This window comes from Ranitomeya imitator, chromosome 5 (genome assembly GCF_032444005.1).
Source record: "Ranitomeya imitator isolate aRanImi1 chromosome 5, aRanImi1.pri, whole genome shotgun sequence".
NCBI classification, from domain to species: Eukaryota; Metazoa; Chordata; class Amphibia; order Anura; family Dendrobatidae; genus Ranitomeya; species Ranitomeya imitator.
The window spans coordinates 406,295,203-406,319,607 of record NC_091286.1 but is presented as its reverse complement, the minus strand read 5'-3'; the positions used below and the strand labels follow the sequence as shown (position 1 = coordinate 406,319,607).

The 24,405-nt window shown below is 45.1% G+C and overlaps 1 pseudogene; it reads left to right on the top strand.

Annotated features, from left to right (window-relative positions):
* Positions 1 to 24,405, top strand: part of LOC138638021 (cytochrome P450 2J2-like) — a 151,895-nt pseudogene that overhangs the window by 104,929 nt on the left and 22,561 nt on the right.

Genomic DNA, 24,405 nt, shown 5'->3' with positions numbered 1-24,405 from the left:
GACTAGGAAGGGGAATTGGTTGGCCGTTGTCAACTTGATAACTGGGCCCCATTCAGGCTGCATCGCCCCGGAAAAGTGACATCTGAAATTAGTTTCTGGCATAGTAGTCACTTGGGAACTGGTATCAACTAAGCAACGAATGGCCCAGCCATCCATTTCAGCCCATACAAGGGGGCACAGGTAAACTAAACTTGCGAGACTTCCTTCTCTCCCTCTTGGCTGCTCAGGATTCGAGCAGCATCCCCCAACCACGGAGCCCACTAATTTAACGAGCAAGTGGTCTCGCTCGCTGTGCACATCCTCGAGCAATATGTCCAGTGTCTCTGCACCTAAAACAAATCGGCTGTCTCTCTGTGCGAGATTGTCCCATTTCCTGATGGGGCTCAGGATGGGTTCTGTCACTGGAGGGGCTCAGGATCACTAGGGTTTCTTTCTTAAGTCGGACTACTCTTCCTGCATGTCCTGAATTTTCTTCTAGATTGCTCTCACCCAGCCTGGTTCAGCTACGGGCGGAGCGGATACCTCACCGCTCCGAACCTTCCCTGCCGAGGCTGCCACCCCCTGCTCTTGCTCGCGCACACTCGCTTCTGCCCCAACTTCTAGAAAAGACATACGCGGATTGACTCGCAAGCGCTCCCGCAGGGCTTGTTTGCGAAGTGCATTTCTGAGGCCTTCCACTACTGTAGTTAGTCCCTTAAAATTACATCAGGGGGCCCCACATCCACATCATCCTGCTTAGCGATTGTGGCGTGGATCTCCTGCAGTGCGTTCATGTACTGAGTCACATACCCCCTCCCTTTGGACACGGCCAAACAAGCGCATCCGCAATTCACTGATATCCGTGGGGTCCCCATCCATCTCCTCCAAGATCTGTAACACTCTGGTGAAAGTGTCCCGCTCGCGTGGGGGCCGGAACATGACAGAACATCTGGCTTCCCAGTCTAGAGCCATCACAGCAATATCCCCCTGCATAGCGGGGGTCATGGGATGCATTCCTTATCATGCCTTTAACCCACTCGGACCAGTCCCCTAACAGTGAATTACTCCCTGTAAACTAGGGAGTAGGATAATAGGGGTAGCAACTGTAAAACAATAGCAGAAAAGTCTATCCGGTACTTGGAATTCTCTCCTCTGCTCGTGCGCTGTACTCAGTCACTGAGCGCACGGCAATTCTGTCTCTGGCAGTTACTGAGCGCATGGCACTTCTCTCTGCAGCGGTCCCGCTGGAGGCGGCGGGGACCAAACAACGCAGCCCGTCGCGGCGCCGGTACTCAGAGGACTGAGCACGCTGCTCACCTGGCTGCACGCTGCTGTGTGTTTTACTTTTTAAGCTGCCCTTCCTACCCGGGTCATGAGATCGGTCCGGCTCCTCATTCTTTCCCCCAGGCAACAAGGGAGGCAGTCTCAACAGTTCCGGACCCAGCTCGGTACAGGTAACCGCGGCCCGGTTGGTCTACTCTCATTTCATCTGCCATCTCTCAGATAACCCTCTTTTTGACCCTTTACAATCTGATTTCTGCTCTTTACACTGTACTAAAACTGCCCTTATTAAAATCTCTAATGATCTAACAGCTAAATTTAATGGCCAATTCCCACTTCCCTGATTATCATGGATCTCTCTGCAGCATTCGACACCATGGATCATCAGCTCCTCCTCTCTATAGTGGTCAAAGAAACTGCTATTTTGGTTCTCAACCTTCAATGTATATTTTGCCTCCTGTATATTTTACTCCTCTAATCTTCCCCTTGCTAATGAGGTTCCTCATGGATCTTTCTTAGGCCTCCTACTGTTCTCTCTATACACCGCCCCTATCATACAAGAATAATAGAAACACGTGCACCAATTCTGCATTTTTAACCCACTTCTTGTTTTGGCTTACATATACTGATGTGAAATAATGACCAAATACGGATAGTGTGACCATAGCCTTAATCTTATGTGGAAAACAATCCGTGATTTTTTTTCTTCTATTTGCTGCAAGGGAAAGTGCCCAGTTGGAATTGTCAGTCTTCAGGACCATACCACCAACCAGCATCAAGAAGGAAGTCAGGGGGCTGGCGAGCAGTGCACTCCTGGAGATAAAAGGAAACAAACTGTTTAATATATTGTTTAAAATACACAGATTTAGTAAGGCTTTGGGAGGGCAGAAGTAATAATTAGCATTTCTGTATAAGGTGTATCTGATAAATATTATACTATTTAAAAAAGAGAGTATGATAAAAGTCTACCAATAGTTCACCCTTAAAAATGGGTCATGGTATCTATTATAGATAAAATATTAAATACTAAGTATGATACAAATGCACTATGAATAAATATTATAAGTAAGACTTGTGATCTATGTCCTATCTCGTAGGTGAAGGATGACCCATCTTCCACAATCAGTGAGGATAATCTGATTAATGTATTGTTAGATTTGTTCCTGGCTGGTTCTGAAACTGTTACATCAACGCTAAAGTGGGGATTACTGTATATGGCGATTTATCAAGATGTACAAGGTAACTTTTTTCCTACACAGTCTAAAGGTACCTTCACACATAACGATATCGTTAACGATATCGTTGCTTTTTGTGACGTAGCAATGATATCGTTAAGGGAATCGTTATGTGTGACAGCGACCAACGATCAGGCCCCTGCTGGGAGATCGTTGGTCGCTGAACAAAGTCCAGAACTTTATTTCGTCGCTGGATCTCCCTTGGACATCGCTGGATCGGCGTGTGTGACACCGATCCAGCGATGTCTTCACTGGTAACCAGGGTAAACATCGGGTAACTAAGCGCAGGGCCGCGCTTAGTAACCCGATGTTTACCCTGGTTACCAGTGTAAAAGTAAAAAAAAAAAAAACACTACATACTTACCTACCGCTGTCTGTCCCCGGCGTTGTGCTCTGCACTCCTCCTGTACTGGCTGTGAGCGTCGGTCAGCCGGAAAGCAGAGCGGTGACGTCACCGCTCTGCTTTCCGGCCGCTGTGCTCACAGCCAGTACAGGAGGAGTGCAGAGAAGCAGAGCGCCGGGGACAGACAGCGGTAGGTAAGTATGTACTGTTTTTTTTTTTTACTTTTACGCTGGTAACCAGGGTAAACATCGGGTTACTAAGCGCGGCCCTGCGTTTAGTAACCCGATGTTTACCCTGGTTACCCGGGGACTTCGGGATCGTTGGTCGCTGGAGAGCTGTCTGTGTGACAGCTCTCCAGCTACCAAACAGCGACGCTGCAGCGATCCGGAATGTGAAGGGGCCTTAAGTGGCAGTTAACCAAGTCTTCACTGGGTTTTAATCTGAAAGTTATTTGTCATCTGTGCATTCTAATCATACAGGTGGTTAGGCCAAGAGATCAGGGCTTCTGTTATACACACTGAGAAATCTGACCTAAGCTGGGTGGGGGTGAGATCTTTCCTTTCAATGTTGCTGCCTGCTTATGATTGGTCAGCATCTTACAGAGAGAAGAAGTATACACCCAGAGTGAAAACTCTTATAACACTCACATGGACTCAGACAACTTGACTCATTAAATTCTTTGATTGCTAATATTTTCACAAAAATGAAACAAGCAAAACAAAAAAAAAACAACTTTTTTATTCCACTCTGCAGCCACTATTACATTTTGTGCCTAGTTCATCGTGAAAAATGTAGTTAAAGTTCATCTTTAAGAGCCATATAGCAGATAGGATAACAGAGACGGGACCAGCTTGTAGTCAGGGCGACATCACAATAGATTGATGTAGGGTGGGGTTGAAGTGGTGATTCAACCAGGATGTCCAGATATTTTAGGAGCTATTAAAGTTTTCAGAACTAGTGGCTTTAATATGCTCAAACAGCATAATTGCTGTGAAGGTTTTTTTTACCTGATGCCCAAGCTAGGTAGTCGTGGGCGAGCTTCGGTCCCCACTCGCACTGGCATCCTACAGACAAGGTGTGTCCCAGTCGCGTTAGGTGCATGCAGACCAGGCAGCCGCCTAGGGCCCCCAGTTCTCCAGGGGCCCCCAGCTAGTGGCCGCTTTGAGTAAGAGGGGCCCAGTGCCGCCCTCTCCCCGCATCATGCATTAAACTTGTTGGCATCATAGATGCCGATAAAGTTGAAAGCAGTGATGGAGGAGTGTCATGTGACACTCCCTCTCCCACCCCTCCCTCTTTGCCTGTGTTTCAGCAGTGGAGCTGATGAGAAGCTGAGACGCTCTGCAGAAGTTCAAGTCAGAGCAGCAGGGGAACAAGGAGGAGAGGTAAGTATTGTGTATGTATGTGTGTCTGCATTATAGTGTGTGTGTCTACATTATAGTGTGTGCATGTTTGTGTATGTGTCTGCATTATAATGTATGTGTGTGTGTCTGCTGCACGATAGTGTGTGTGTGGGGACTGCAGTAAACTGTGTGTGGGGCTGCACTATGCTATGTATGTGTGGGGCTGCATTATATTTTGTGTGGGGGCTGCACTGTGTGTAGGGGTTGCACTATACTGTGTGTGGGGGGACTGCACTATACTGTGTGTGGTGGGGCTACATTATACTGTGTATGTGGGGGGCTGCACTATACTATGTATGTGGGAGGGCTGCATTGTACTTTGTGTTGGGGCTGCACTGTGTGCGGGGGCTGCACTATACTGTGTGTGGGGGATTGCACTATACTGTGTGTGTGGGGGTTTCATTATACTGTGTGTGGCGGGGCTGCCCTATATTGTGTGTGTGTCTGTGGGGGGGCTGCACCATACTGTGTGTAGGGCTGCATTATACTCTGAAGGGGCTGCTTTATACTCTGGGGGGCTGCATTATACTGTTTGTGGGGGGCTGTATTACTGAATTACACTGTGTGTTTGTGGGGGGGCTGAATTATACTGCGTGAGGCCTGCACTATACTGTGTATGTGGGTCTGCATTATACTCTGGGGACTGCATTTTACTGTGTGTGGGGGCTGCATTACACTGTGTGTGAAGGGGCTGCACTACACTGTGTTTGTCGGAGTGGGGTCTGCATTATACTGTGTGAGTGGAGCTGCATTATACTCTGAAGGGGCTGCTTTATACTCTGGGGGCTGCATTATACTGTGTGTGGGGGGCTGTATTACTGCATTACACTGTGTGTTTGTGGGAGGGGCTGAATTATACTGCGTGAGGCCTGCATTATACTGTGTGTGTGGGGCTGCATTATACTCTGGGGGCTGCATTTTACTGTGTGTGGGGGCTGCATTACACTGTGTGTGAAGGGGCTGCACTATACTGTGTGTGTTTGTCGGAGTGGGGTCTGCATTATACTGTGAGAGTGGAGCTGCATTATACTCTGAGGGGGCTGCAGTATACTCTATGAGGGGGGCTGCAGTATACTCTGAGGGGGCTGCATTATACTCTACGAAGGACCATTGGGAGTTCATTTTACTATATGTACTATATGAGAACTGCATTATACTGTATCAAGGACTATCTGTACCAATCATTCTTCCTCAGCCGAAGTAAGGGTTGGTGCACACGGTTAGTAAATGATGCGGGTTGGACGCTGCATACTTTTGCAGCATCCAGATGTCAAAGCATAGTGGATGGGATTTCAAAAAATCCCATGCCCACCATGCGTGCACAGACCCCCATGATCACCCTCTGAGAGACATGAGGTGCGTCTTTCCAGACTGCAGCATGTCAATTTATCTTTATTTGTCTCCGCAAGGTAAATTTCACCCGTACAAAGTATTGGACGCAATGAATCAGCACGGTTCAATGAACACATGCGGATTCACCTAGAAGAGCTTTAGACGCAGCGGACATGTGCTGAGTCCAAAGCGCTGCCAATTACTGAATGTGGGCAAATACCCTAAAGAGGCCGAGAAACAAGCATCGAACAACTTCAATATTCTCGTTTAGCGGCCTGAACTCAGCGCTTGTAAATACAACAGAAATGTTTCTGTTTGATGGTGCAATATGTTAGAATTTGGGGCCCCACTTTAAACTTTTCTCCAAGATCCCACTTTGTCTAAAACAGGCCCTGCTAGTGTGTTGCTGTGTATTATTATTATTTATTTATATAGCACCATTGATTCCATGGTGCTGTACATGAGAAGGGGTTACATACAAGTTACAAATATCACATACAGTAAATAAACTAACAATGACGGACTGATACAGAGGGGCGAGGACCCTGCCCTTGCGGGCTTACATTCTACAGGATTATGGGGAAGGAGACAGTAGGTTGAGGGTTGCAGGAGCTCCGGTGTTGGTGAGGCGGTAGCTCCGGTGTTGGTGAGGCGGTAGCTTCGATAGTGATGAGGCAGCAGCGGTGTCAGTGCAGGCTGTAGGTTTTCCTGAAGAGATGAGTTTTCAGGTTCCGTCTGAAGGATCCGACTGTGGTTGATAGTCGGACGTGTTGGGGCAGAGAGTTCCAGAGGATGGGGGATATTCGGGAGAAGTCTTGGAGGCGATTGGATGAGGAGCGAATAAGTGTGGAGGAGAGAAGGAGGTCTTGGGAGGACCGGAGATCACGTGAGGGAAGATATCGAGAGATTAGTGTAAGTAGAGTGTAAGTAGAGATTAGAGTGTATGTGGTGCTTCCCATTTACTTCTGGCTTGCAGGCTTCTTCTGACTCCAGGAATCCTTCTGGAACTAGGGCAGCAATAAATCCAGGGGACAAGAGGTTTTTTAAAAACCAAATGTTTACTTTGTGAGTGGCAGTATGTACAGTTCTTACAGGCAGATGTAGAGGATGAGGCCCAATGGGTTGTCATCTTTCCCAAATGTACCGACTACAACTTCAGCTGTGGTTCTCGGTATAGATGTCAAGTCCCTTTCACTGGCTTTCCTAGCCCTAGGGAATCTTCCTCACCTCTAGCAGTATTTCCGGATTGCAATATCTTCTGTCCCATGTAGTCTGAGTCAATCTTTCCCTGTGGCTTCACAAGCTGAGTGTTTCGCAGGCCCCTGATGTCCGTCTCGAGGTTTCCACAGGCCATGTAGACACAATCACATGGAAGGGTACTTTTGGCCATCCACTGCCTCGAGTTTTAGGCTCACGCTGTCCCTAGCAGCCTCTTAGGCCTGCTACTTTACTCACTGCTGCCCACATACTGACTGATACTGTCACTTCCTGTATTTGCCACTAACATTCAGTCCCCCCTCCCAAACTGGGCGGGCTGTTCACCCTCAACTAACTTTATGCCTGTCATGTTACTAGGCAAACTTCACCTGCATTCTAGACAGTGACATCTTGTACCATTAGTTATTACTGCAGCCCACAGGGGAATTGCAATTGTTATAACAAGGAAACATATCAGAAACAAAACATTTTTCACTCATTCTACATCATAGTAGCATTGATGTATTCAGGGGGAACACGGCATCAGGTCCATCTCCTTGCATAACCACTAAAATATGTATATTTATATATTACATTTCCCCCTTCTTTAATGATGGTCATCCTCGACCACTCGGTAAACCTGCAAGATACCAGTGCTTAAAACCAAAGAAAAGTAAACAGTCATTCTTTGCTTCTCAGAAGTCAGCATGACTTGTTTCTTTGGGTCAGCATGACCTCAGTCCCACTAGGTTGAGACCCCGGAACCATATGTCCCTGTCCATTTATGACAGAGTCCCACAGGCCAAAACAGCAGCAGCCCTTCCTGTCCAAGGGCAGTCTTCAAGGTCCTTGACTGGAACATCAGGTAGTCTGTTCCCCTCCCTCCCCCAAGTTGGTCCTTATGATCAGGACACAGTCTATGGAAGGTACAGTCCATTGTTCCCCTCCAGTCCATAGAATGTGGACAAAGCCCACATAAAACAAAGTCCATAGGGGCATTGGGACAAAGCCCTCAACTGGTAGGGCAAGGAACCCAGAGAAGGGTGTAGATCACATATACAACCCCTGGCAAAAATCATGGAATCACCGGCCTTGGAGGATGTTCGTTCAGTTGTTTAATTTTGTAGAAAAAAAGCATATCACAGACATGGCACAAAACTAAAGTCATTTCAAATGACAACTTTCTTGCTTTAATAAACACTAAAAGAAATCAAGAACAAAAAATGTTGTAGTCAGTAATGGTTACTTTTTATAACAGGCAGAGGGAAAAAATTATGGAATCACTCAATTCTGAGGAAAAAATTATGGAATCACCCTCTAGATTTTCATTTCCAAAACTAACACCTGCATCAAATTAGATCTGCTCGTTACCATGCATCTAAAAAGGAGTGATCACACCTTGGAGAGCTGTTGCACCAAGTGGACTGACATGAATCATGGCTCCAACACGAGAGATGTCAATTGAATAGGAGATTTTGAGGAAAGGAGAAGATTATCAAACTCTTAAAAGCGGGTAAATCATCACGCAATGTTGCAAAAGATGTTGGTTGTTCCCAGTCAGCTGTGTTTAAAATCTGGACCAAATACAAACAACATGGGAAGGTTATTAAAGGCAAACCTACTGGTAGACCAAGGAAGACATCAAAGCGTCAAGACCGGAAACTTAAAGCAATATGTCTCCAAAATAGGAAATGCACAAGACAAATGAGGAACGAATGAGAGGAAACTGGAGTCAACGTCTGTGACCGAACTGTAAGAAACCGCCTAAAGGAAATGGGATTACATACAGAAAAGCTAAACGAAAGCCATCATTAACACCTAAACAGAAAAAAACAAGGCTGCAATGGGCTAAGGAAAAGTAATCGTGGACTGTGGATGACTGGATGAAAATCATATTCAGTGATGAATCGCGAATCTGCATTGGGCAAGGTGATGATGCTGGAACTTTTGTTTGGTGCCGTGCCAATGAAATTTATAAAGATGGCTGCCTGATGAGAACATGAAAATTTCCACAGTCATTGATGACATGGGGCTGCATGTCAGGTAAAGGCACTGGGGAGATGGCTGTCATTAAATCTTCAATAAATGCACAAGTTTATGTTGATATTTTGGACACTTTTCTTATCCCATCAACTGAAAGGATGTTTGGGGATAATGAAATCATTTTTCAAGATGATAATGCATCCTGCCATAGAGAAAAAACTGTGCAAAACATTCCTTGAAAACAGACACATAAGGTCAATGTCATGGCCTGCAAATAGTCCGGACCTCAATCCAATTGAAAATCATTGGTGTAAGTTGAAGAAAATGGTCCATGACAAGGCTCCAACCTGCAAAGATGATCTGGCAACAACAATCAGAGAAAGTTGGAGCCATATTAATGAAGAGTACTGTTTGACACTCATTAAGTCCATGCCTCAGCTCAGCAAGCTGTTATAAAAGCGAGAGGGTGTGCAACAAAATACTAGTGATGTTTTGGAGTATTTTTTTGTTTGTTTTTCATGATTCCATAATTTTTTCCTCAGAATTGAGTGATTCCATATTTTTTTCCCTCTGCTTGTTATAAAAAAGTAACCATTACTGACTACAACATTTTTTGTTCTTGATTTCTTTTGGTGTTTATTAAAGCCAGAAAGTTGTCATTTGAAATGACTGTAGTTTTGTGCTATGTCTGAGATCTGCTTTTTTTCTACAAAATTAAACAACTGAATGAACATTCCCCAAGTCCGGTGATTCCATAATTTTTGCCAGGGGTTGTATACACCGATAAGTGCTACTGCACAAGAATGTTTTTTTTTCTTCAGTATGTACAGATATTCATTATGCAAACTAGGGGGCAGGTCACTGAGGAATCAGTGACCTGTTAGCAGTCTGCATTATAAATACCTAAACAGAGCACCATAAAGACCCCTCAACTGAACCCCCCTCCCCCCCACAGGCCGGCCACGGATAACGAGCTTATCATAAACTTTCAAACTGACAATAAAGATTAAACAACAACCACAAGATAGATTTCACCGACCAAGGTATCATTTTAATCAGTATAACGGCGCCTGACACTGTGCGTGGGTTACTGTGCACAATCCTGCTGACAGGTTCTGTCATGATCCTATGGTAGGATTTGAGCAGGTTAAGTGACCCCTGTACACTTGTGTGTTTGTGCCTTGTGTCTGCCTTGTGAGTCTTCTTCCCATTTTGTCCCGGCCTGTCCCCCACGTCGCACTTGCCTGTCTATTAGGTTCTGTCTGTGGAATATCTGATTCTCTGACCCGGCTTGATTTCTGACTCCCTTTCGATTGTTCGCTCGGCTCTGGTATTACCTGCTCAGTTTCCCGACACCCTTTTGTACCCGGTTACTATACACTTGTCGGCTCCCCAACCGGTCACCTCCCGGCTGTACCCTTGGAGCTCCGCTGATTGCTCCGTAAGCTCAGGCGGCTGGCACCTCCCTGACCCCTCCTCTTGCGATCACGTGCCGCAGGTCCTGCACGATGGCGACCATGCCGTTCTGTGTATCCTGGTACTGCTTACTCGTCCCCATTCTGTTGTACGGGACTCATGTCTGGACCTGGACAGGTCAGTCACGGGGTCCCTGATATTATAACTGACTGCACCATTGCCTTCTGTGGTTAGGGTGCCATATGGACCCGATGCGCACCCTGTCTGAGCAGGTGAAGCACCTGTCCCAGATGCTGCAGAAACTAAACTTAGAGCAGCAAAACCCTGGCCTAGTCCCAACAGCAGGTGACCGACACAGTTCAGGGGGCTTTGTCCTCGGGAATTAAGGAGGCAGGGGTTAGAGAAGTCGCTCTCTTCCCTTCCAAACCCCCGGTTAAGTTACCGGATACATTTTTCGATAACAAAAAAGAATTTAGAGTCTATAAAGAGGGCTGCCGGCTATTCTCTTTAAGACCCTGCTCCTCTGGAGATGAAAGTCAGAGGGTGGGCGTTATGATGAGCCTGATAGAGTGCGTCTGGCGGTGGATATGGTGATGAGTGTTTATCGGGGAAGCACTCGGCCGAGTGGTTCTGCTTGGAATTCAGACTTTGGGCTGCAGAGGTTTCGTGGGATGATGTCACCCTCCGAAGCTTATTCTGTAGAGGCCTGTCCGAACATCCAAAGGATGCACTGGTGCTTCATCCTCCACCTGATTCCCTGGATGATGCCATGCAAGGGGCATATACATCCTTCCATCTCTCCAGTGGCTGCCACATTCTTTTTCGTTAAAAAAAAAGATGGCGGTCTTCATCCCTGCCTCAACTTTCGAGAACTTAATAAAATAACCGTGAAAAACACATACTCGCTTTCCCTTATCCCAGATTTATGTAATCAGTTGTCTGGGGCTAAATGGTTCTCCAAACTTGATCTCCAGGGAGTCTATAATCTGATAAGGGTTCGGGAGGGGAACGAGTGGAAAACGGCCTTCCTCACATCTGAGGGACTCTTTGAAAACCTGGTCATGCCGTTTGGACTTGCAAATGCTCCAGCTATTTTTCATAATTTCTTTAATGTGGTACTTGCTGACCTTATAGGATGTTTTGTCATTATTTAATTGGATGATATTTTGGTGTTTTTCCTGGACCGTCAGATTCATTTGCAGCATCTATGTACTATTCTTCAAAGACTAATAAGTTATTTGCTAAATTAGAGAAATGTCTGTTTTTTTTGTACAAGAACTGTCATTTTTGTGTCTGATTGTGTCCTTTGAGGGGGTTCATATGGATCCCAGTAAGGTGCAGGCGATCGCTGATTAGGTTCAACCCCGAGACCTCTAGGGGCTCCATCACTTCCTGGGATTTGCCAACTATTATCATAAATGTATTAAGGGTTTTTGCAGGTGGTTAAACCCCTTACTGATCTTACCCGCAAGGGGGTGGATGTAAAAGATTGGTCAGAGGCTGCCAAGGAGTTTTTTTGGCATTAAAAAAATGTTTCATGTCCGCTCCGATTTTGGTACAACCAGATTCGTCCAAATTTTTATTGTGGAGGTGGATGCTTCTGAGGTGGGGGTGTTGGCAGTGTTGTCCCAGGGTCCTGCCACTTTAACTGACCTCAAACCCTGTGCCTTCTTCTCCAAGAAGTTCTCGTCGAAATGATGATGTGGGCAATACAGAACTTCTTGCGGTCAAGTTGGCATTCGAAGAATGGAGGCATTTTTTGGAAGGGGCAGCTCACCCGATTACTGTGATCACGGATCATAAAAATTTGGCATATATTGAGTCAGCGAAAAGATTGACCACTAGACAAGCTCGTTGGTTACTTTTTTTTGGTTTCAGTTCTCTATTACGTTTCGTCCTGGTTCTAAGAACATTAAAGTCGATGCCTTGTCCCGAAGTTTTGAGCCCGTGTCTCCCGCGTCCTCCATTCTTCGACTCGGAGTGGTGGTAGCAGGGATCTCATCTGAGTAGAAATGAGAGATTTTGGGGGCTCAGTCTTTGGCCCCAGCTTCCAAGCCAAGAGATAACTTATTTTTCCTGGACCAATTTCGGGCCAAGCTCCTTCAGGAATTTCATGAGTCTAGGTTGAGTGCCCATCCTGGGATCGCGGCCACGTTAGAGGCGATGGCAAGGGTTTTTTGGTGGCCCTCACTGGGTTCAGATGTACAAAAATTTATATCTGCATGTGGGGTTTGAGCACGTTCCAAAAGCTCACATAGCCGGCCGGCGGTAGCCGTGAGCAAGCTGCTGCTTTTCCACACTCTGGCACCCTAGAATCAGCATCCCAGTCCATCAGTGTCCAATCGAAGAAAGAAAGAAGGAGAGGCGGCACTCACCATTCCATGACGAGAGGTAACTTTTATTAATTAAAAGCCATCAGCCGGGGGTACAAAACATGCAGTGCGGCAAGCCTGACGACGGCCGTTTCGCGCCCTCCTGGCGCTTCCACGGGTCAGTGAGTGAGCGTCCAGGGAGGCAGAGGAAGTAGGTGCACGGAGGTAAGATCCTTCCCCCGCCATCAAACCCTCCCTGCCCCACCTGGCGCTTCACTCGCTTACAAAATACTCTTAAAAACAATTAAAACCAATATCAGCTTAGCATGCACTAATCACCTCTACAAAAATGCTCTGGACTAATGAACAATTATAAGGATAATGTTACATGCGACTATTTTGACACACTCCGATGTACTTTGTCTCTCAGTCCCTTGAACTGATTCTCACTACGAACGAACACACAAGCTATCGGTTTTAACAAAAGAACCGCACCTTAGGAACTGTAAAAAACATCAGAGAAATGGTAACGATGATCTCATGCACTTTAAACCACCAAGAAAGGAGCAACCAATAGTAACCGATGTGTTAATATATGGAGGAATTGTGGGACATGTTTATTATTATTTTTATTATTTTTAATGTATTATTAATTTATTATTGATTTATTGACCGCCCTCACGTATGATTTAATTTTCTCTATGCCTGCTCACAAAAAAATGGACATATCCAAACGATCATTTAACCCTAAAGGGCCCAACGCCCGTGTATCCATGATCCATCTGGCTTCCCTTCTTAGCAGCATATTATGCAAATCTCCCCCTCGACTTGGTAGAGTTACTTTTTCGATTCCTGCGAAGCTCAGAACGGAGGAATTTCCTCCATGGATCTCATGGTCAATTAATCTTGGTACTCCTTTCTTGGTGATGATAGATCTAAGATGTTCACGGAACCGTATATACAAGCATCGAATTGTCTTACCTATATAAAATCTCCCACACTCGCAAATAACCACGTACACAACGTACTTCGTTTTGCAGGATATAAATTCTTTGACAGTATGCCTTACTGACCCAATAGCTAAATCTTGTCCTGTGACATGATACCGGCAATAGGAACAGTGACCGCATCGGTGGTTCCCTTTTGGTGCGCTCTTTTCCAACCAATTATTATTATCCACTGTTACCCGGTTATGGACTAGTATGTCTTTTAGTCTCGTACTGCGTTTGCTAGAAATTAGCGGACCTCTATTCACAACCTCTACCAGATCCCTATCACCTTCTAAAAGGTGCAATTTCTTTCTAATTACAGACCGTATTTGTTGATCCATGGGGCCGTACTGAAAACAAAAAGTGAACCTCTTGTTATTCACACCTTTCTCTTTTTCTGCCCTATTCTCATTTTGGACTCTTGTCATAGCAGTCTGTAATACTGCCGAGGGATACCCTCTTCTTTTTAGACGTTCACACAAAGCTCCTGCCTGGGATTCAAATCCCTCTGCTGTACTGTTCACTTTTTTTACCCGTAAAAGTTGGCTATAGGGTAGCGATTGTCTTGTATGGGGTGGGTGGTAACTGTCAAAATGGAGCACTGAATTTGACGCAAGTGGTTTACGATATAGAGACGTACTTAAAACATTCTCCTTTACTTCAACTGTTACGTCCAAAAAATCGAGTTTATGTCCCCCAAAAACAGATGTAAACGCCATGTTGGCCTCATTATCATTTAAGTGCTTCACAAAAAGATGAAAGTCGTCCTCCGAACCATCCCACACAAGGAACATATCGTCCACATACCTGCAGTAGAATTTGATATGCTTAAGAAAAACGCTCTTCAATTGCTCTTCAAATAATCCCAAAAACAGATTCGCGAATGTACATGCTGCCGGAGTCCCCATAGCAGTGCCAACTGCCTGAATATACCATTGATTCAAAAATGTGAACGCATTATGCGTCAAAATAAATTTTAGTCCTGCGCAAACGAAATCGCAAAATTTATCGCTACATTCTGTGGTATTCAGTATCCTCCTCACAGCTTCCACCCCTCCTTCTTGTGGTACTCTCGTATATAAACTGACTACATCGATTGATGCAAGTGCAAAACCTGGTTGCCACTGAAAGTTTTTAATACTTTTCAAAACCGCATCCGTGTCTTTAGTATATGATGGAATACTTATTAACAGTGGACGTAATAACCAATCTACATAACAATACAACGGTTCAGTGACCGATCCTACCCCGGACACTATAGGGCGCCCGGGTGGATCGGTCACTGACTTGTGTATTTTGGGGACATGATACCAATGTGGCCTGACTGGGAACTCCGGCAGCAATTTCTCCGCCCTGTTTTGGGAAATAACATTAGCCTCCACTGACTGCTGTAAAAAGGACCGTAATTCTTCTTTGATCTTATGTGTGGGGTCTTTGGGTAATTTTTTGTATGTGTCTTCATCTGCTAATTGTCTCATGGCTTCACTTATGTATTTATCCCTGGGGATTAGCACCGTCCTCCCTCCCTTGTCTGCCTGTCTTACTATTGTATCCGACCAATGGGCAATTTCTGTTAACGCTTTTTTCTCCATAGCTGACAGGTTAGCTGGAGCTTTTCGATAGATCAATGCCTCCATATCTTTAATTACCTGGGTTTCAAAAAAGATCTATTAAATTCCCTGGTGAGACTATGGGCATAAAACGCGACGGCACTCCCCCCATAAATGGCTCTACTGATTCTATTCCCTTATAGTTTTCAACGACCCCCTCATCAGTGATACTTAACAGTAATCCTGCATCGCCTCTTACGTCTGCTAATGACTCTGTGGTGCCACCTGCTAAAAAACCGAGAGGACCTATAGTGACGGGTTTTTCGCCCTCCTTCACTACAGGTGCTCCCTGAACAGACTTGAAAATTTTATGCAGGTGCATCTTCCTTACCGCCTTAAAAAGATCAATCTTAAAGTCCGTCAAATTAAATTCATCGGGCAAACAGTACGACAATCCCTTATTTAACAACGAAATATGACCCGGACCCAATACATGATCTGTGAGATTGAGCACTTGTTGGTCCGTGAATATTTCTAACGTCTCTGCCTCCAAGACACGCTTTTCCTCTTGCGGCGTTGATTGTCTATTGTACTTCCTTCCTCCTCGCCGCGTTTTTCTCCTAAAGGGATTCTAGGCTGAGCGTTAACTGTCATATTTAAATCTTAAAAAACCAAATCACAATAATGCGGAATCCCAGAAAAACATATACACCAACTTAGAAAAAACAGAGATCCCTAAAAAATAACCTTTATTAATATAATTAAAAAGACTATATTTATCCACAATCAATAAAAAAGTAAAAAAGTATTAAATGTACCTAGTGGACCCTAGACCGAGCTACAATGCACCCTGCCTAACAGTGGAGGTTGGCACCCTACTTTACCGCGGTAGGCGCCCCCACTCCTCGGCGGCTAGCCCTTACAAGCCCTATAAGGACCTATAGTTAGAGAAAGACTAATTAGCCCTACTGAAATCTATACTAATACCCTACCTAACAGTGGAGGTTGGCACCCTAATTTACTGCGGTAGGCGCCCCCACTCAACGACGGCTAGCCCTAGGGTCCCTAACAGTCCCTAAGGTTCGGGATAGACAAAGAGATATGTCCCACAAACACCACTGATGCCCGTAATGGAGAAAAAACAAAAATAGAAAAAATATTCAAAACAAAGAATAAATGTATATCACAAAAATATATATATATACTAGCACCTTATAATACTAGTGTAGAAAGATGCTATGATGGAAGAAACATATACCACAGGTGCTGTGTGTTTTAGAGGTATTTTCCTCTTTTTTTGTCTTTTGGTCCATTTTTTTGTCATTGTAATTGTGCCATATTTTATGGACATGCACTACTGGTTATTTTACATCAAACATTTGCACCATTGAAGTGTAACAGAAAATGGACCTCATCTAAGTGCTGTGTATTATCTTGTTTGGACATATTATTGCATCCAGTATACCCGTATTTGGGTTAAGGTATCTTTATTATACAGCACCTGTGGTATATGTTTCTTCCATCATAGCACTGTTAGGCAGGGTGCATTGTAGCTCGGTCTAGGGTCCACTAGGTACATTTAATACTTTTTTATTGATTGTGGATAAATATAGTCTTTTTAATTATATTAATAAAGGTTATTTTTTAGGGATCTCTGTTTTTTATAAGTTGGTGTATACATATTTAAATCTTCTAATGAGCCTACTGAGGCCGCTGCTCCTTCGCTTATACTCGAATCGGATTCTGTGGTTAAATAGTCTTTGCGCCTGTGTTGGTTCAGTCTTTTGTTTCTATAATTTCTCCGAAAAGGGCGGTCTAACTCCATATTATCTCCTTTTGAATGTTTGTTCCAAGTGAAAATTCTTCCTGTCTCGAAATCATTTTTGTCGCGGATAAACTTATCCCGCTTGCGTTGTTTAATCTCAGCTTGTATGGGAATCATCTTAGTGTCTAATTTCTTATTTAATTGTGTCCATTGGTTCTCTGTCAACCTGCTTTTTAATTCTTGTTGTGTTTGTTGTATTTCTATATTTACTTGTTCATAGTTTTGCATATTTAATTTTAATACCAACTGTAGCAGGTCCTGCGAACACTTAAGCATAATGTTCTCCCATTCTGTTTTAAAGACGGGATCACTTGAAAAATGGGACACTTCTTTCCATACTCTCAAACCCCGAGGGACTCTCCCTGTATCCACATAGGATTTAAGAGAGTCCATCAGTGTGTTGCGGTGTACAAAGCAGTGCACTCACTTTCAGACCAGAGGCCTTTGCTGTATCCAAGTCCTTTAGCCCAGGATCAGCTGCAACACACATTAGGCAACACCCGATTCGTAATAACAGATTCAACTTTACTGGACAGTTCAAATACAATAGTCTCTAACACACAGTTTTCGGCACACCACCCTCCAGTTCCATTTTCATTAATATGGCATATTTCATGCCTCTGCTTACATTCAGCGAGGACAAGTCATACGCTTGATCCTCCTGTCAGCCACAGGGATTTCCCATCTGGCCCACAGCACTACAGAAATACGCTACATTTCCCTCACACATTTCCTGGTCCGACTTCCTCTGTATGGAACGGAATAAGGCACACTTGAATGAATGAATGTCCACAGGAAATTCGGTATGACCTCATGCTGACAGAACATTATGTGCTCCACATGCCTCCAGCCCACTGACACTTTAACCTGAATTTGACATGAAGTTAACATGGTAACACTGTCTGATTGTCTGACTAAAACCAGGAAATGCTTCCCGTTATTTGCTTGACCTTTATTCTTAAAGGGAACTTGTCACCCCCCAGGCGTTTTTAACTAAAAGAGCCACCTTGTGAAGCACTAATTCTGCATTCTGTCAAGGTGGCTCTTTTAGTTGGGGTCCCTGCCAACGCTGGACTATTCGTTTTTATAATTTGCCCCTCATACCTGTAGTTTGACCAGGGGGCATGTCTTTTCCCCCGGACACAAACACCTTCCAGCCGTCACTCAATACTCCGCTCACTGGGCGCTGCCTCCACTTCCTTTAGGGGTGACAGGTTCCCTTTAAAGAATTGCTTAAAATGAAAGATACCAGGCTCAAAGATGTATATTCCAGTTATGCTGGATTGCTTAATGGGTGACGTCACACACTGCAGGCACTGCCGGCCATTTTTTTCTTCTGCCGAGTAACCAGAGATGCCACTGGCCAGGGTGCCTCTGGCTCTGCATGGCTACTTCGTGTTAATCCGGTGTGACACGCCGCATTGTCACACTCTGACAGCTTACGTTCCACGCACATAATCTGGACTGAATCCCATGACTGGGAACTGCAGAAATCTGGAGCGTGGTAAGCACATAGCTGCACTAGTTGTACTAGATTGCATGGGTATATACCCCTAACTATCGAACCAATTACACGTTACATATATACCATTACTGCATTGTAACTGGCACACATGCTTGGCCTGTCTTGGTGACAAGGGTATGTTTCAAGGTGCACATTCACTGCATATTGCATGGACTAATTAGTCATTTTTTAAATTTATCAGTGACATCTATTTAAAGGTACACACACCTGGGGTCTCAACAAGGATCAGGTTGGTCCATTGGTGTACCCTGAATGTAGAGCTCACCCATTAAGCAAGCCAGCATATCTGGAATATACATCTTTAAGAGCGGTATCTTTCACTTTAAATAATTCTTTGGATTTAGTGATGGAGTTGGCACGAAATCTGTCTAGATACCAGCTGCTGCATTACCCTATAAACTAGTGAGCGCCAGTGTGATTTATTTTGTATTTCTGACCTTTATTCCTCCCATACTGGGCTGGTCGCAAACATTAAACTGTATCTGCTCCTGTACTCTGTTGCTGGGACGATCTAACCTTTCACCTAAATTGCATCTAACAGCTTTCATTACTTTCCTACTTTAACATGTGGTTTCATTGCAGGTTATAGTGTTACAGTACCCACTTTACAATTGTTGTCTTCACAGGCAGGTACACAACAGTCTCTGTCACATACACATGGACAGGCTTTGGGCTGGCTACTCAGACTATCAGATACCAAGGGAGCACTGGCCTTCACCTTTTAATCCCTGTAAAGAGATGTGGGCTTAAGGCCCCTTCACATTAAGCGACGCTGCAGCGATACCGACAACGATCCGGATCGCTGCAGCGTCGCTGTTTGGTCGCTGGAGAGCTGTCACACAGACCGCTCTCCAGCGACCAACGATGCCGGTAACCAGGGTAAACATCGGGTAACTAAGCGCAGGGCCGCGCTTAGTAACCCGATGTTTACCCTGGTTACCATTCTAAAAGTAAAAAAAAACAAACAGTACATACTTACCTACAGCCGTCTGTCCTCCAGCGCTGTGCTCTGCTCTCCTCCTGTACTGTCTGTGTGAGCACAGCGGCCGGAAAGCAGAGCGGTGACGTCACCGCTCTGCTTTCCGGCTGACCGACGCTCACAGCCAGTACAGGAGGAGTGCAGAGCACAGCGCTGGAGGACAGACGGCTGTAGGTAAGTATGTAGTGTTTGTTTTTTTTTACTTTTAGAATGGTAACCAGGGTAAACATCGGGTTACTAAGCGCGGCCCTGCGCTTAGATACCCGATGTTTACCCTGGTTACCAGTGAAGACATCGTTGGATCGGTGTCACACACGCCGATCCAGCGATGTCAGCAGGAGTCCAGCGACGAAATAAAGTTCTGGACTTTCTTCAGCGACCAACGATCTCCCAGCAGGGGCCTGATCGTTGGTCGCTGTCACACATAACGATTTTATTAACGATATCGTTGCTACGTCACAAAAAGCAACGATATCGTTAACAATATCGTTATGTGTGAAGGTACCTTTACACAGTTGCCCTGAGTTGAGTACTCTGAGTAGTCACTAGCCAATGGATTGGGATGTCAGGAATGGTCAAGTTGCTGCATGAAAATAGGAAGGATAGATGGAGAACAAAGTTATGAGGCAGAAGATTCATTAGAAAACGGGCCAAGGTCCATAGAGAAATACACTAAACAGGAGCTGGACAAGAGAAGAAAACCAGGGCTAGAATTAACTATAGCTGTCAACTTCAAGCAGTATGCTGGGAATTTTAGTAGGGTGTGAAGCTGTCCCATTGGCCACAGCAAGGGGTGATTGATCCAGCTGCACAGCATATATACCCTTACTGCAAGACTGGCAGCACTATAGGCCTCAGTCACACTGACTTCAGTAGGTGGGCAGAGCCTGTGCGTCCAGAGCTTCTGATCTTTGTTTCCTCGATCACCAGTGCTGCCCACAGAATGAAAAAGGCAGCGCCTGATTACAGAAACAGATGTTGCAGGTCCAGGTGAAGATGTGACAGTTATTATTATATCCTCTTATTATTAACATTTCTCAGCTTTTTCAACCTTTTAAAATGGCTTCCTATATTGCTATAAATCCCCTTTAAATACCTTGTTTTATTCCTGCTCCCCATAGTTGCTGGCTGATGTGTTTAAATTAGTCTCAACCAGTCATGTGCCGTCTATTTGTCAGCTGACAAAGGCGCCATCTAGCCTAGCTTCTCCCCTCCTGGTCTGTATTTATTTATTCTGGCTTTCCCTATCCATACTTCTGCTTAAGCATGGATAGAGAGAGGCCCACCCACTGTAAGAGCAGTGGGTCTAGCTTGCATTTATGCAGACTCGATGGATTTGATCAATACTCCTTCCATAAATGGAAAAAAAAGAAAAGTCCCTTCAAATATTGGTCATTTGCCTGAAATAAAAATTACTGCACTTTAGAGAATAGTGACCATAAGGGTATGTGCACACGCTGCGGAAAACGCTGCGGATCCGCAGCGTTTCCGCAGCTGCAGGTCCGCAGCAGTTTCCCATGAGTTTACATTTCAATGTAAACCTATGGGAAACCAAAACGTTGTGCACATGCTGCGGAAAAAAACGCGCTGAAACGCAGTGGTTTACATTCCGCAGCATGTCACTTCTTTCTGCGGATTCCACAGCGGTTTTACAGCTGCCCCTATGGAAAACCGCAGTTGTAAAACCGCAGAAAAACCGCGGTAAATCCGCAGCAGTTTTGCACTGCGGATTTATGAAATCTGCTGCGGAAAAATCAGCAGTGGACCAGAATACGTGTGCACATAGCCTATATGTGTGCCATGGTTTATTTTTGCTGCATCATTCTGATTTTATTTTACAGTGAAAGTCCAGACAGAAATTGATGCATTTCTAGAAAGCATTGAAAATCTTCAATATGAAGACCGCATGAAAATGCCATACACCAATGCCGTAATTCATGAAGTACAGAGATTCTCTAATGTGGCTCCTTTAGGCCTGCCCAGGCAATGTACACAAGATATTAAACTCAATGAATATTCAATCAGAAAGGTAACTATTGAAAATTGTAACAACTGTTACAAAAAACAAATAAATTAAAGACTTATTGGAGGGATAATTATTTGTATGTTTTTCCTAGGCTATGTTTGGCGCTGGTGGGAAGGGAAAATAACTGTAGGAACAATATACTGTACATGTGATTATGTTATTATTATTTATTATTATAGCGCCATTTATTCCATGGCGCTTTACATGTGAGGAGGGGTATACATAATAAAAACAAGTACAATAATCTTGAACAATACAAGTCACAACTGGTACAGGAGGAGAGAGGACCCTGCTCGCGAGGGCTCACAATCTGCAAGGGATGGGTGAGGATACAGTAGGTGAGTATAGAGCTAGTCGTGCAGTGGTTTGGTCGATCGGTGGTTACTGCAGGTTGTAGGCTTGCCGGAAGAGGTAGGTCTTCAGGTTCTTTTTGAAGGTTTCGATGGTAGGTGAGAGTCTGATATGTTGTGGTAGAGGGTTCCAGAGTAGGGGTGATGCGCGAGAGAAATCTTGTATGCGATTGTGGGAAGAGGAGATAAGAGGGGAGTAGAGAAGGAGATCTTGTGAGGATCGGAGGTTGTGTGCAGGAAAGTACCGGGAGACGAGGTCACAGATGTATGGAGGAGACAGGTTGTGGATGGCTTTGTATGTCATGGTTGGGGTTTTGTACTGAAGTCTCTGGGTAATGGGGAGCCAGTGAAGGGATTGACAGAGGGGAGAGGCCGGGGAATAGCGGGGGGACAGGTGGATTAGTCGGGCAGCAGAGTTTAGAATAGATTGGAGGGGTGCGAGAGTGTTAGAGGGGAGGCCACAGAGCAGGAGGTTACAGTAGTCGAGGCGGGAGATGATGAGGGCATGAACTAGGGTTTTTGCAGATTCTTGGTTTAGGAATGCACGGATCCGTGAAATATTTTTGAGTTGAAGGCGGCAGGAAGTGGAAAGGGCTTGGATATGTGGTTTGAAGGAGAGATCAGTGTCAAGGATTACCTTAAGACAGCGAGCTTGTGGGCCTGGGGACAGTGGGCAACCGTTTACTGTAATGGATAGGTTCGTTGGGGGGGGGGTCGCGTGAGATGGGGGAAAGACAATGAATTCTGTTTTGTCCATGTTAAAGTTTTAGAAATCTAGCGGAGAAGAAGGATGAAATAGTGAATAGACATTGAGGGATTCTGGTTAGTAGGGTGGTGATATCTGGTCCAGAGATGTAGATCTGTGTGTCATCAGCATAGAGATGATACTGAAAACCGTGAGATTCTATGAGCTGTCCCAGGCCAAAAGTGTAAATGGAGAAGAGCAGGGGCCCTAGAACTGAACCTTGCGGTTCTCCGACAGATAGGGGGCGAGGTGAGGAGGTGGTGTGTGTGAATGGGAGACACTGAATGTTCGGTCAGTTAGGTATGACGAGATCCAGGATAGGGCCAAGTCTGTGATGCCAAGGGATGAGAGGGTCTGTAGTAATATGGAATGGTCCACTGTGTCAAAGGCAGAGGACAGGTCCAGGAGAAGGAGGATAGAGAAGTGTCGCTTGCTCTTGGCGGTTAATAGGTCATTGGTGACCTTAGTTAGGGCAGTTTCAGTGGAGTGGTGTGACCGGAAGCCTGATTGTAAACGGTCGAAAAGGGAGCAGGAAGATGGATGGGAGGACAGTTCAAGATGGACTTGTTGTACCAGTAGTTTTGAGGCATAGGGGAGAAGTGATATAGGGCAATAGCTAGATACAGAGGATGGGTCACGAGAGGGCTTTTTGAGGATAGGTGTGATTGAGGCATGTTTAAAGCTTGAGGGGAAAACATCAGTTGTTAGTGATAGGTTAAAGAGATGGGTTAGAGTTGGGATGAAGACTGGCGAGGTTTGGGATGAAGTGGGAAGGGATCGGGTCAAGTGCTAGATGGTGAGATGCGATCTTGAGAGTAGAGTGGACAGTCGATATTCTGTAATGGTGGAGAAGTTGGTTTTCAAGGTGGAGGGCTGGGTATTTGGGAGGAAGGGCTCTGGGGGTTGTCGACTAAACTGTCTCTTATGTTCTCAATCTTCTGCTTGAAAAATGAGGCAAAGTCTTCAGCTGAGTGGGGAGGGAGGAGGTGCTGGGGGACGGAGGAGAGAGTTGAAGGTGTTGAATAACTGTTTAGGGTTGTGAGACAGGGAGGCTATGAGAGATGAGAAGTAGGTTTGTTTAGCTGTGGCAAGTGTGGTCTTGAAAGTAGTGAGGGACTGTTTGAATGCGATAAAGTGCTCGTTGGAGTGGGATCTTTTCCATCTCCGCTCTCCAGCCCTGGAAGCTTGCCTCAGTTCTTTGGTCAGGCTGGTGTGCCAGGGCTGTCTGTTGATTTTGCAAGCTTTGGTATGTGTGAGAGGGGCAAGAGATTCCAAAGCTGCAGCTATTGTGGTGTTATATAGAGCGGCAGCGTCTTCCACATTGTGTAGGGAACTTATGTCTGTCAGAGGGAGGAGGGATTCAGAGAGTGAATGTAGATCAAGGTGTTTAAGATTTCTGCGAGGGTGTGCAAGTTTGTGGGGAGGGGATTGTAGACAAGGAGTGGAGAGGGAAGAGAATGTGAGTAGATTGTGGTCAGAAAGAGGAAGAGGTGAGTTAGAGAGGTTAGATAGGGAGCAGAGGTGGGTGAAGATGAGGTCCAATGTGTGACCATCTTTGTGAGTGGCTGCAGAAGACCATTGAGTGAGGCCGAAGGAGGAAATGAGAGATAGAAGTTTAGTGGCAGCTGAGAGGTAAGTGTCAATGGGTATGTTGAAGTTATATGGAATTTATGTGGTCACATGTAGATTATGTGTATGTTTTATGCACAGTTGTGCTCAAAAGTTTACATAACCTGGCAGAAACTTTGCTTTTTTTGGCTTTTTTCAGAGAATATGAATGATAACACCAAAACGTTTTCTCCACTCATGGTTGGGGTGCGTCTTATAGTCTGAAAAATACGGTAGTTTGCCAATAAATGGCTTCACGAAACCACTAACCATGCTACACCACTGCCACATCCCTCTGGTAAGCATGTGTTTGCACTATAAGACGCACTC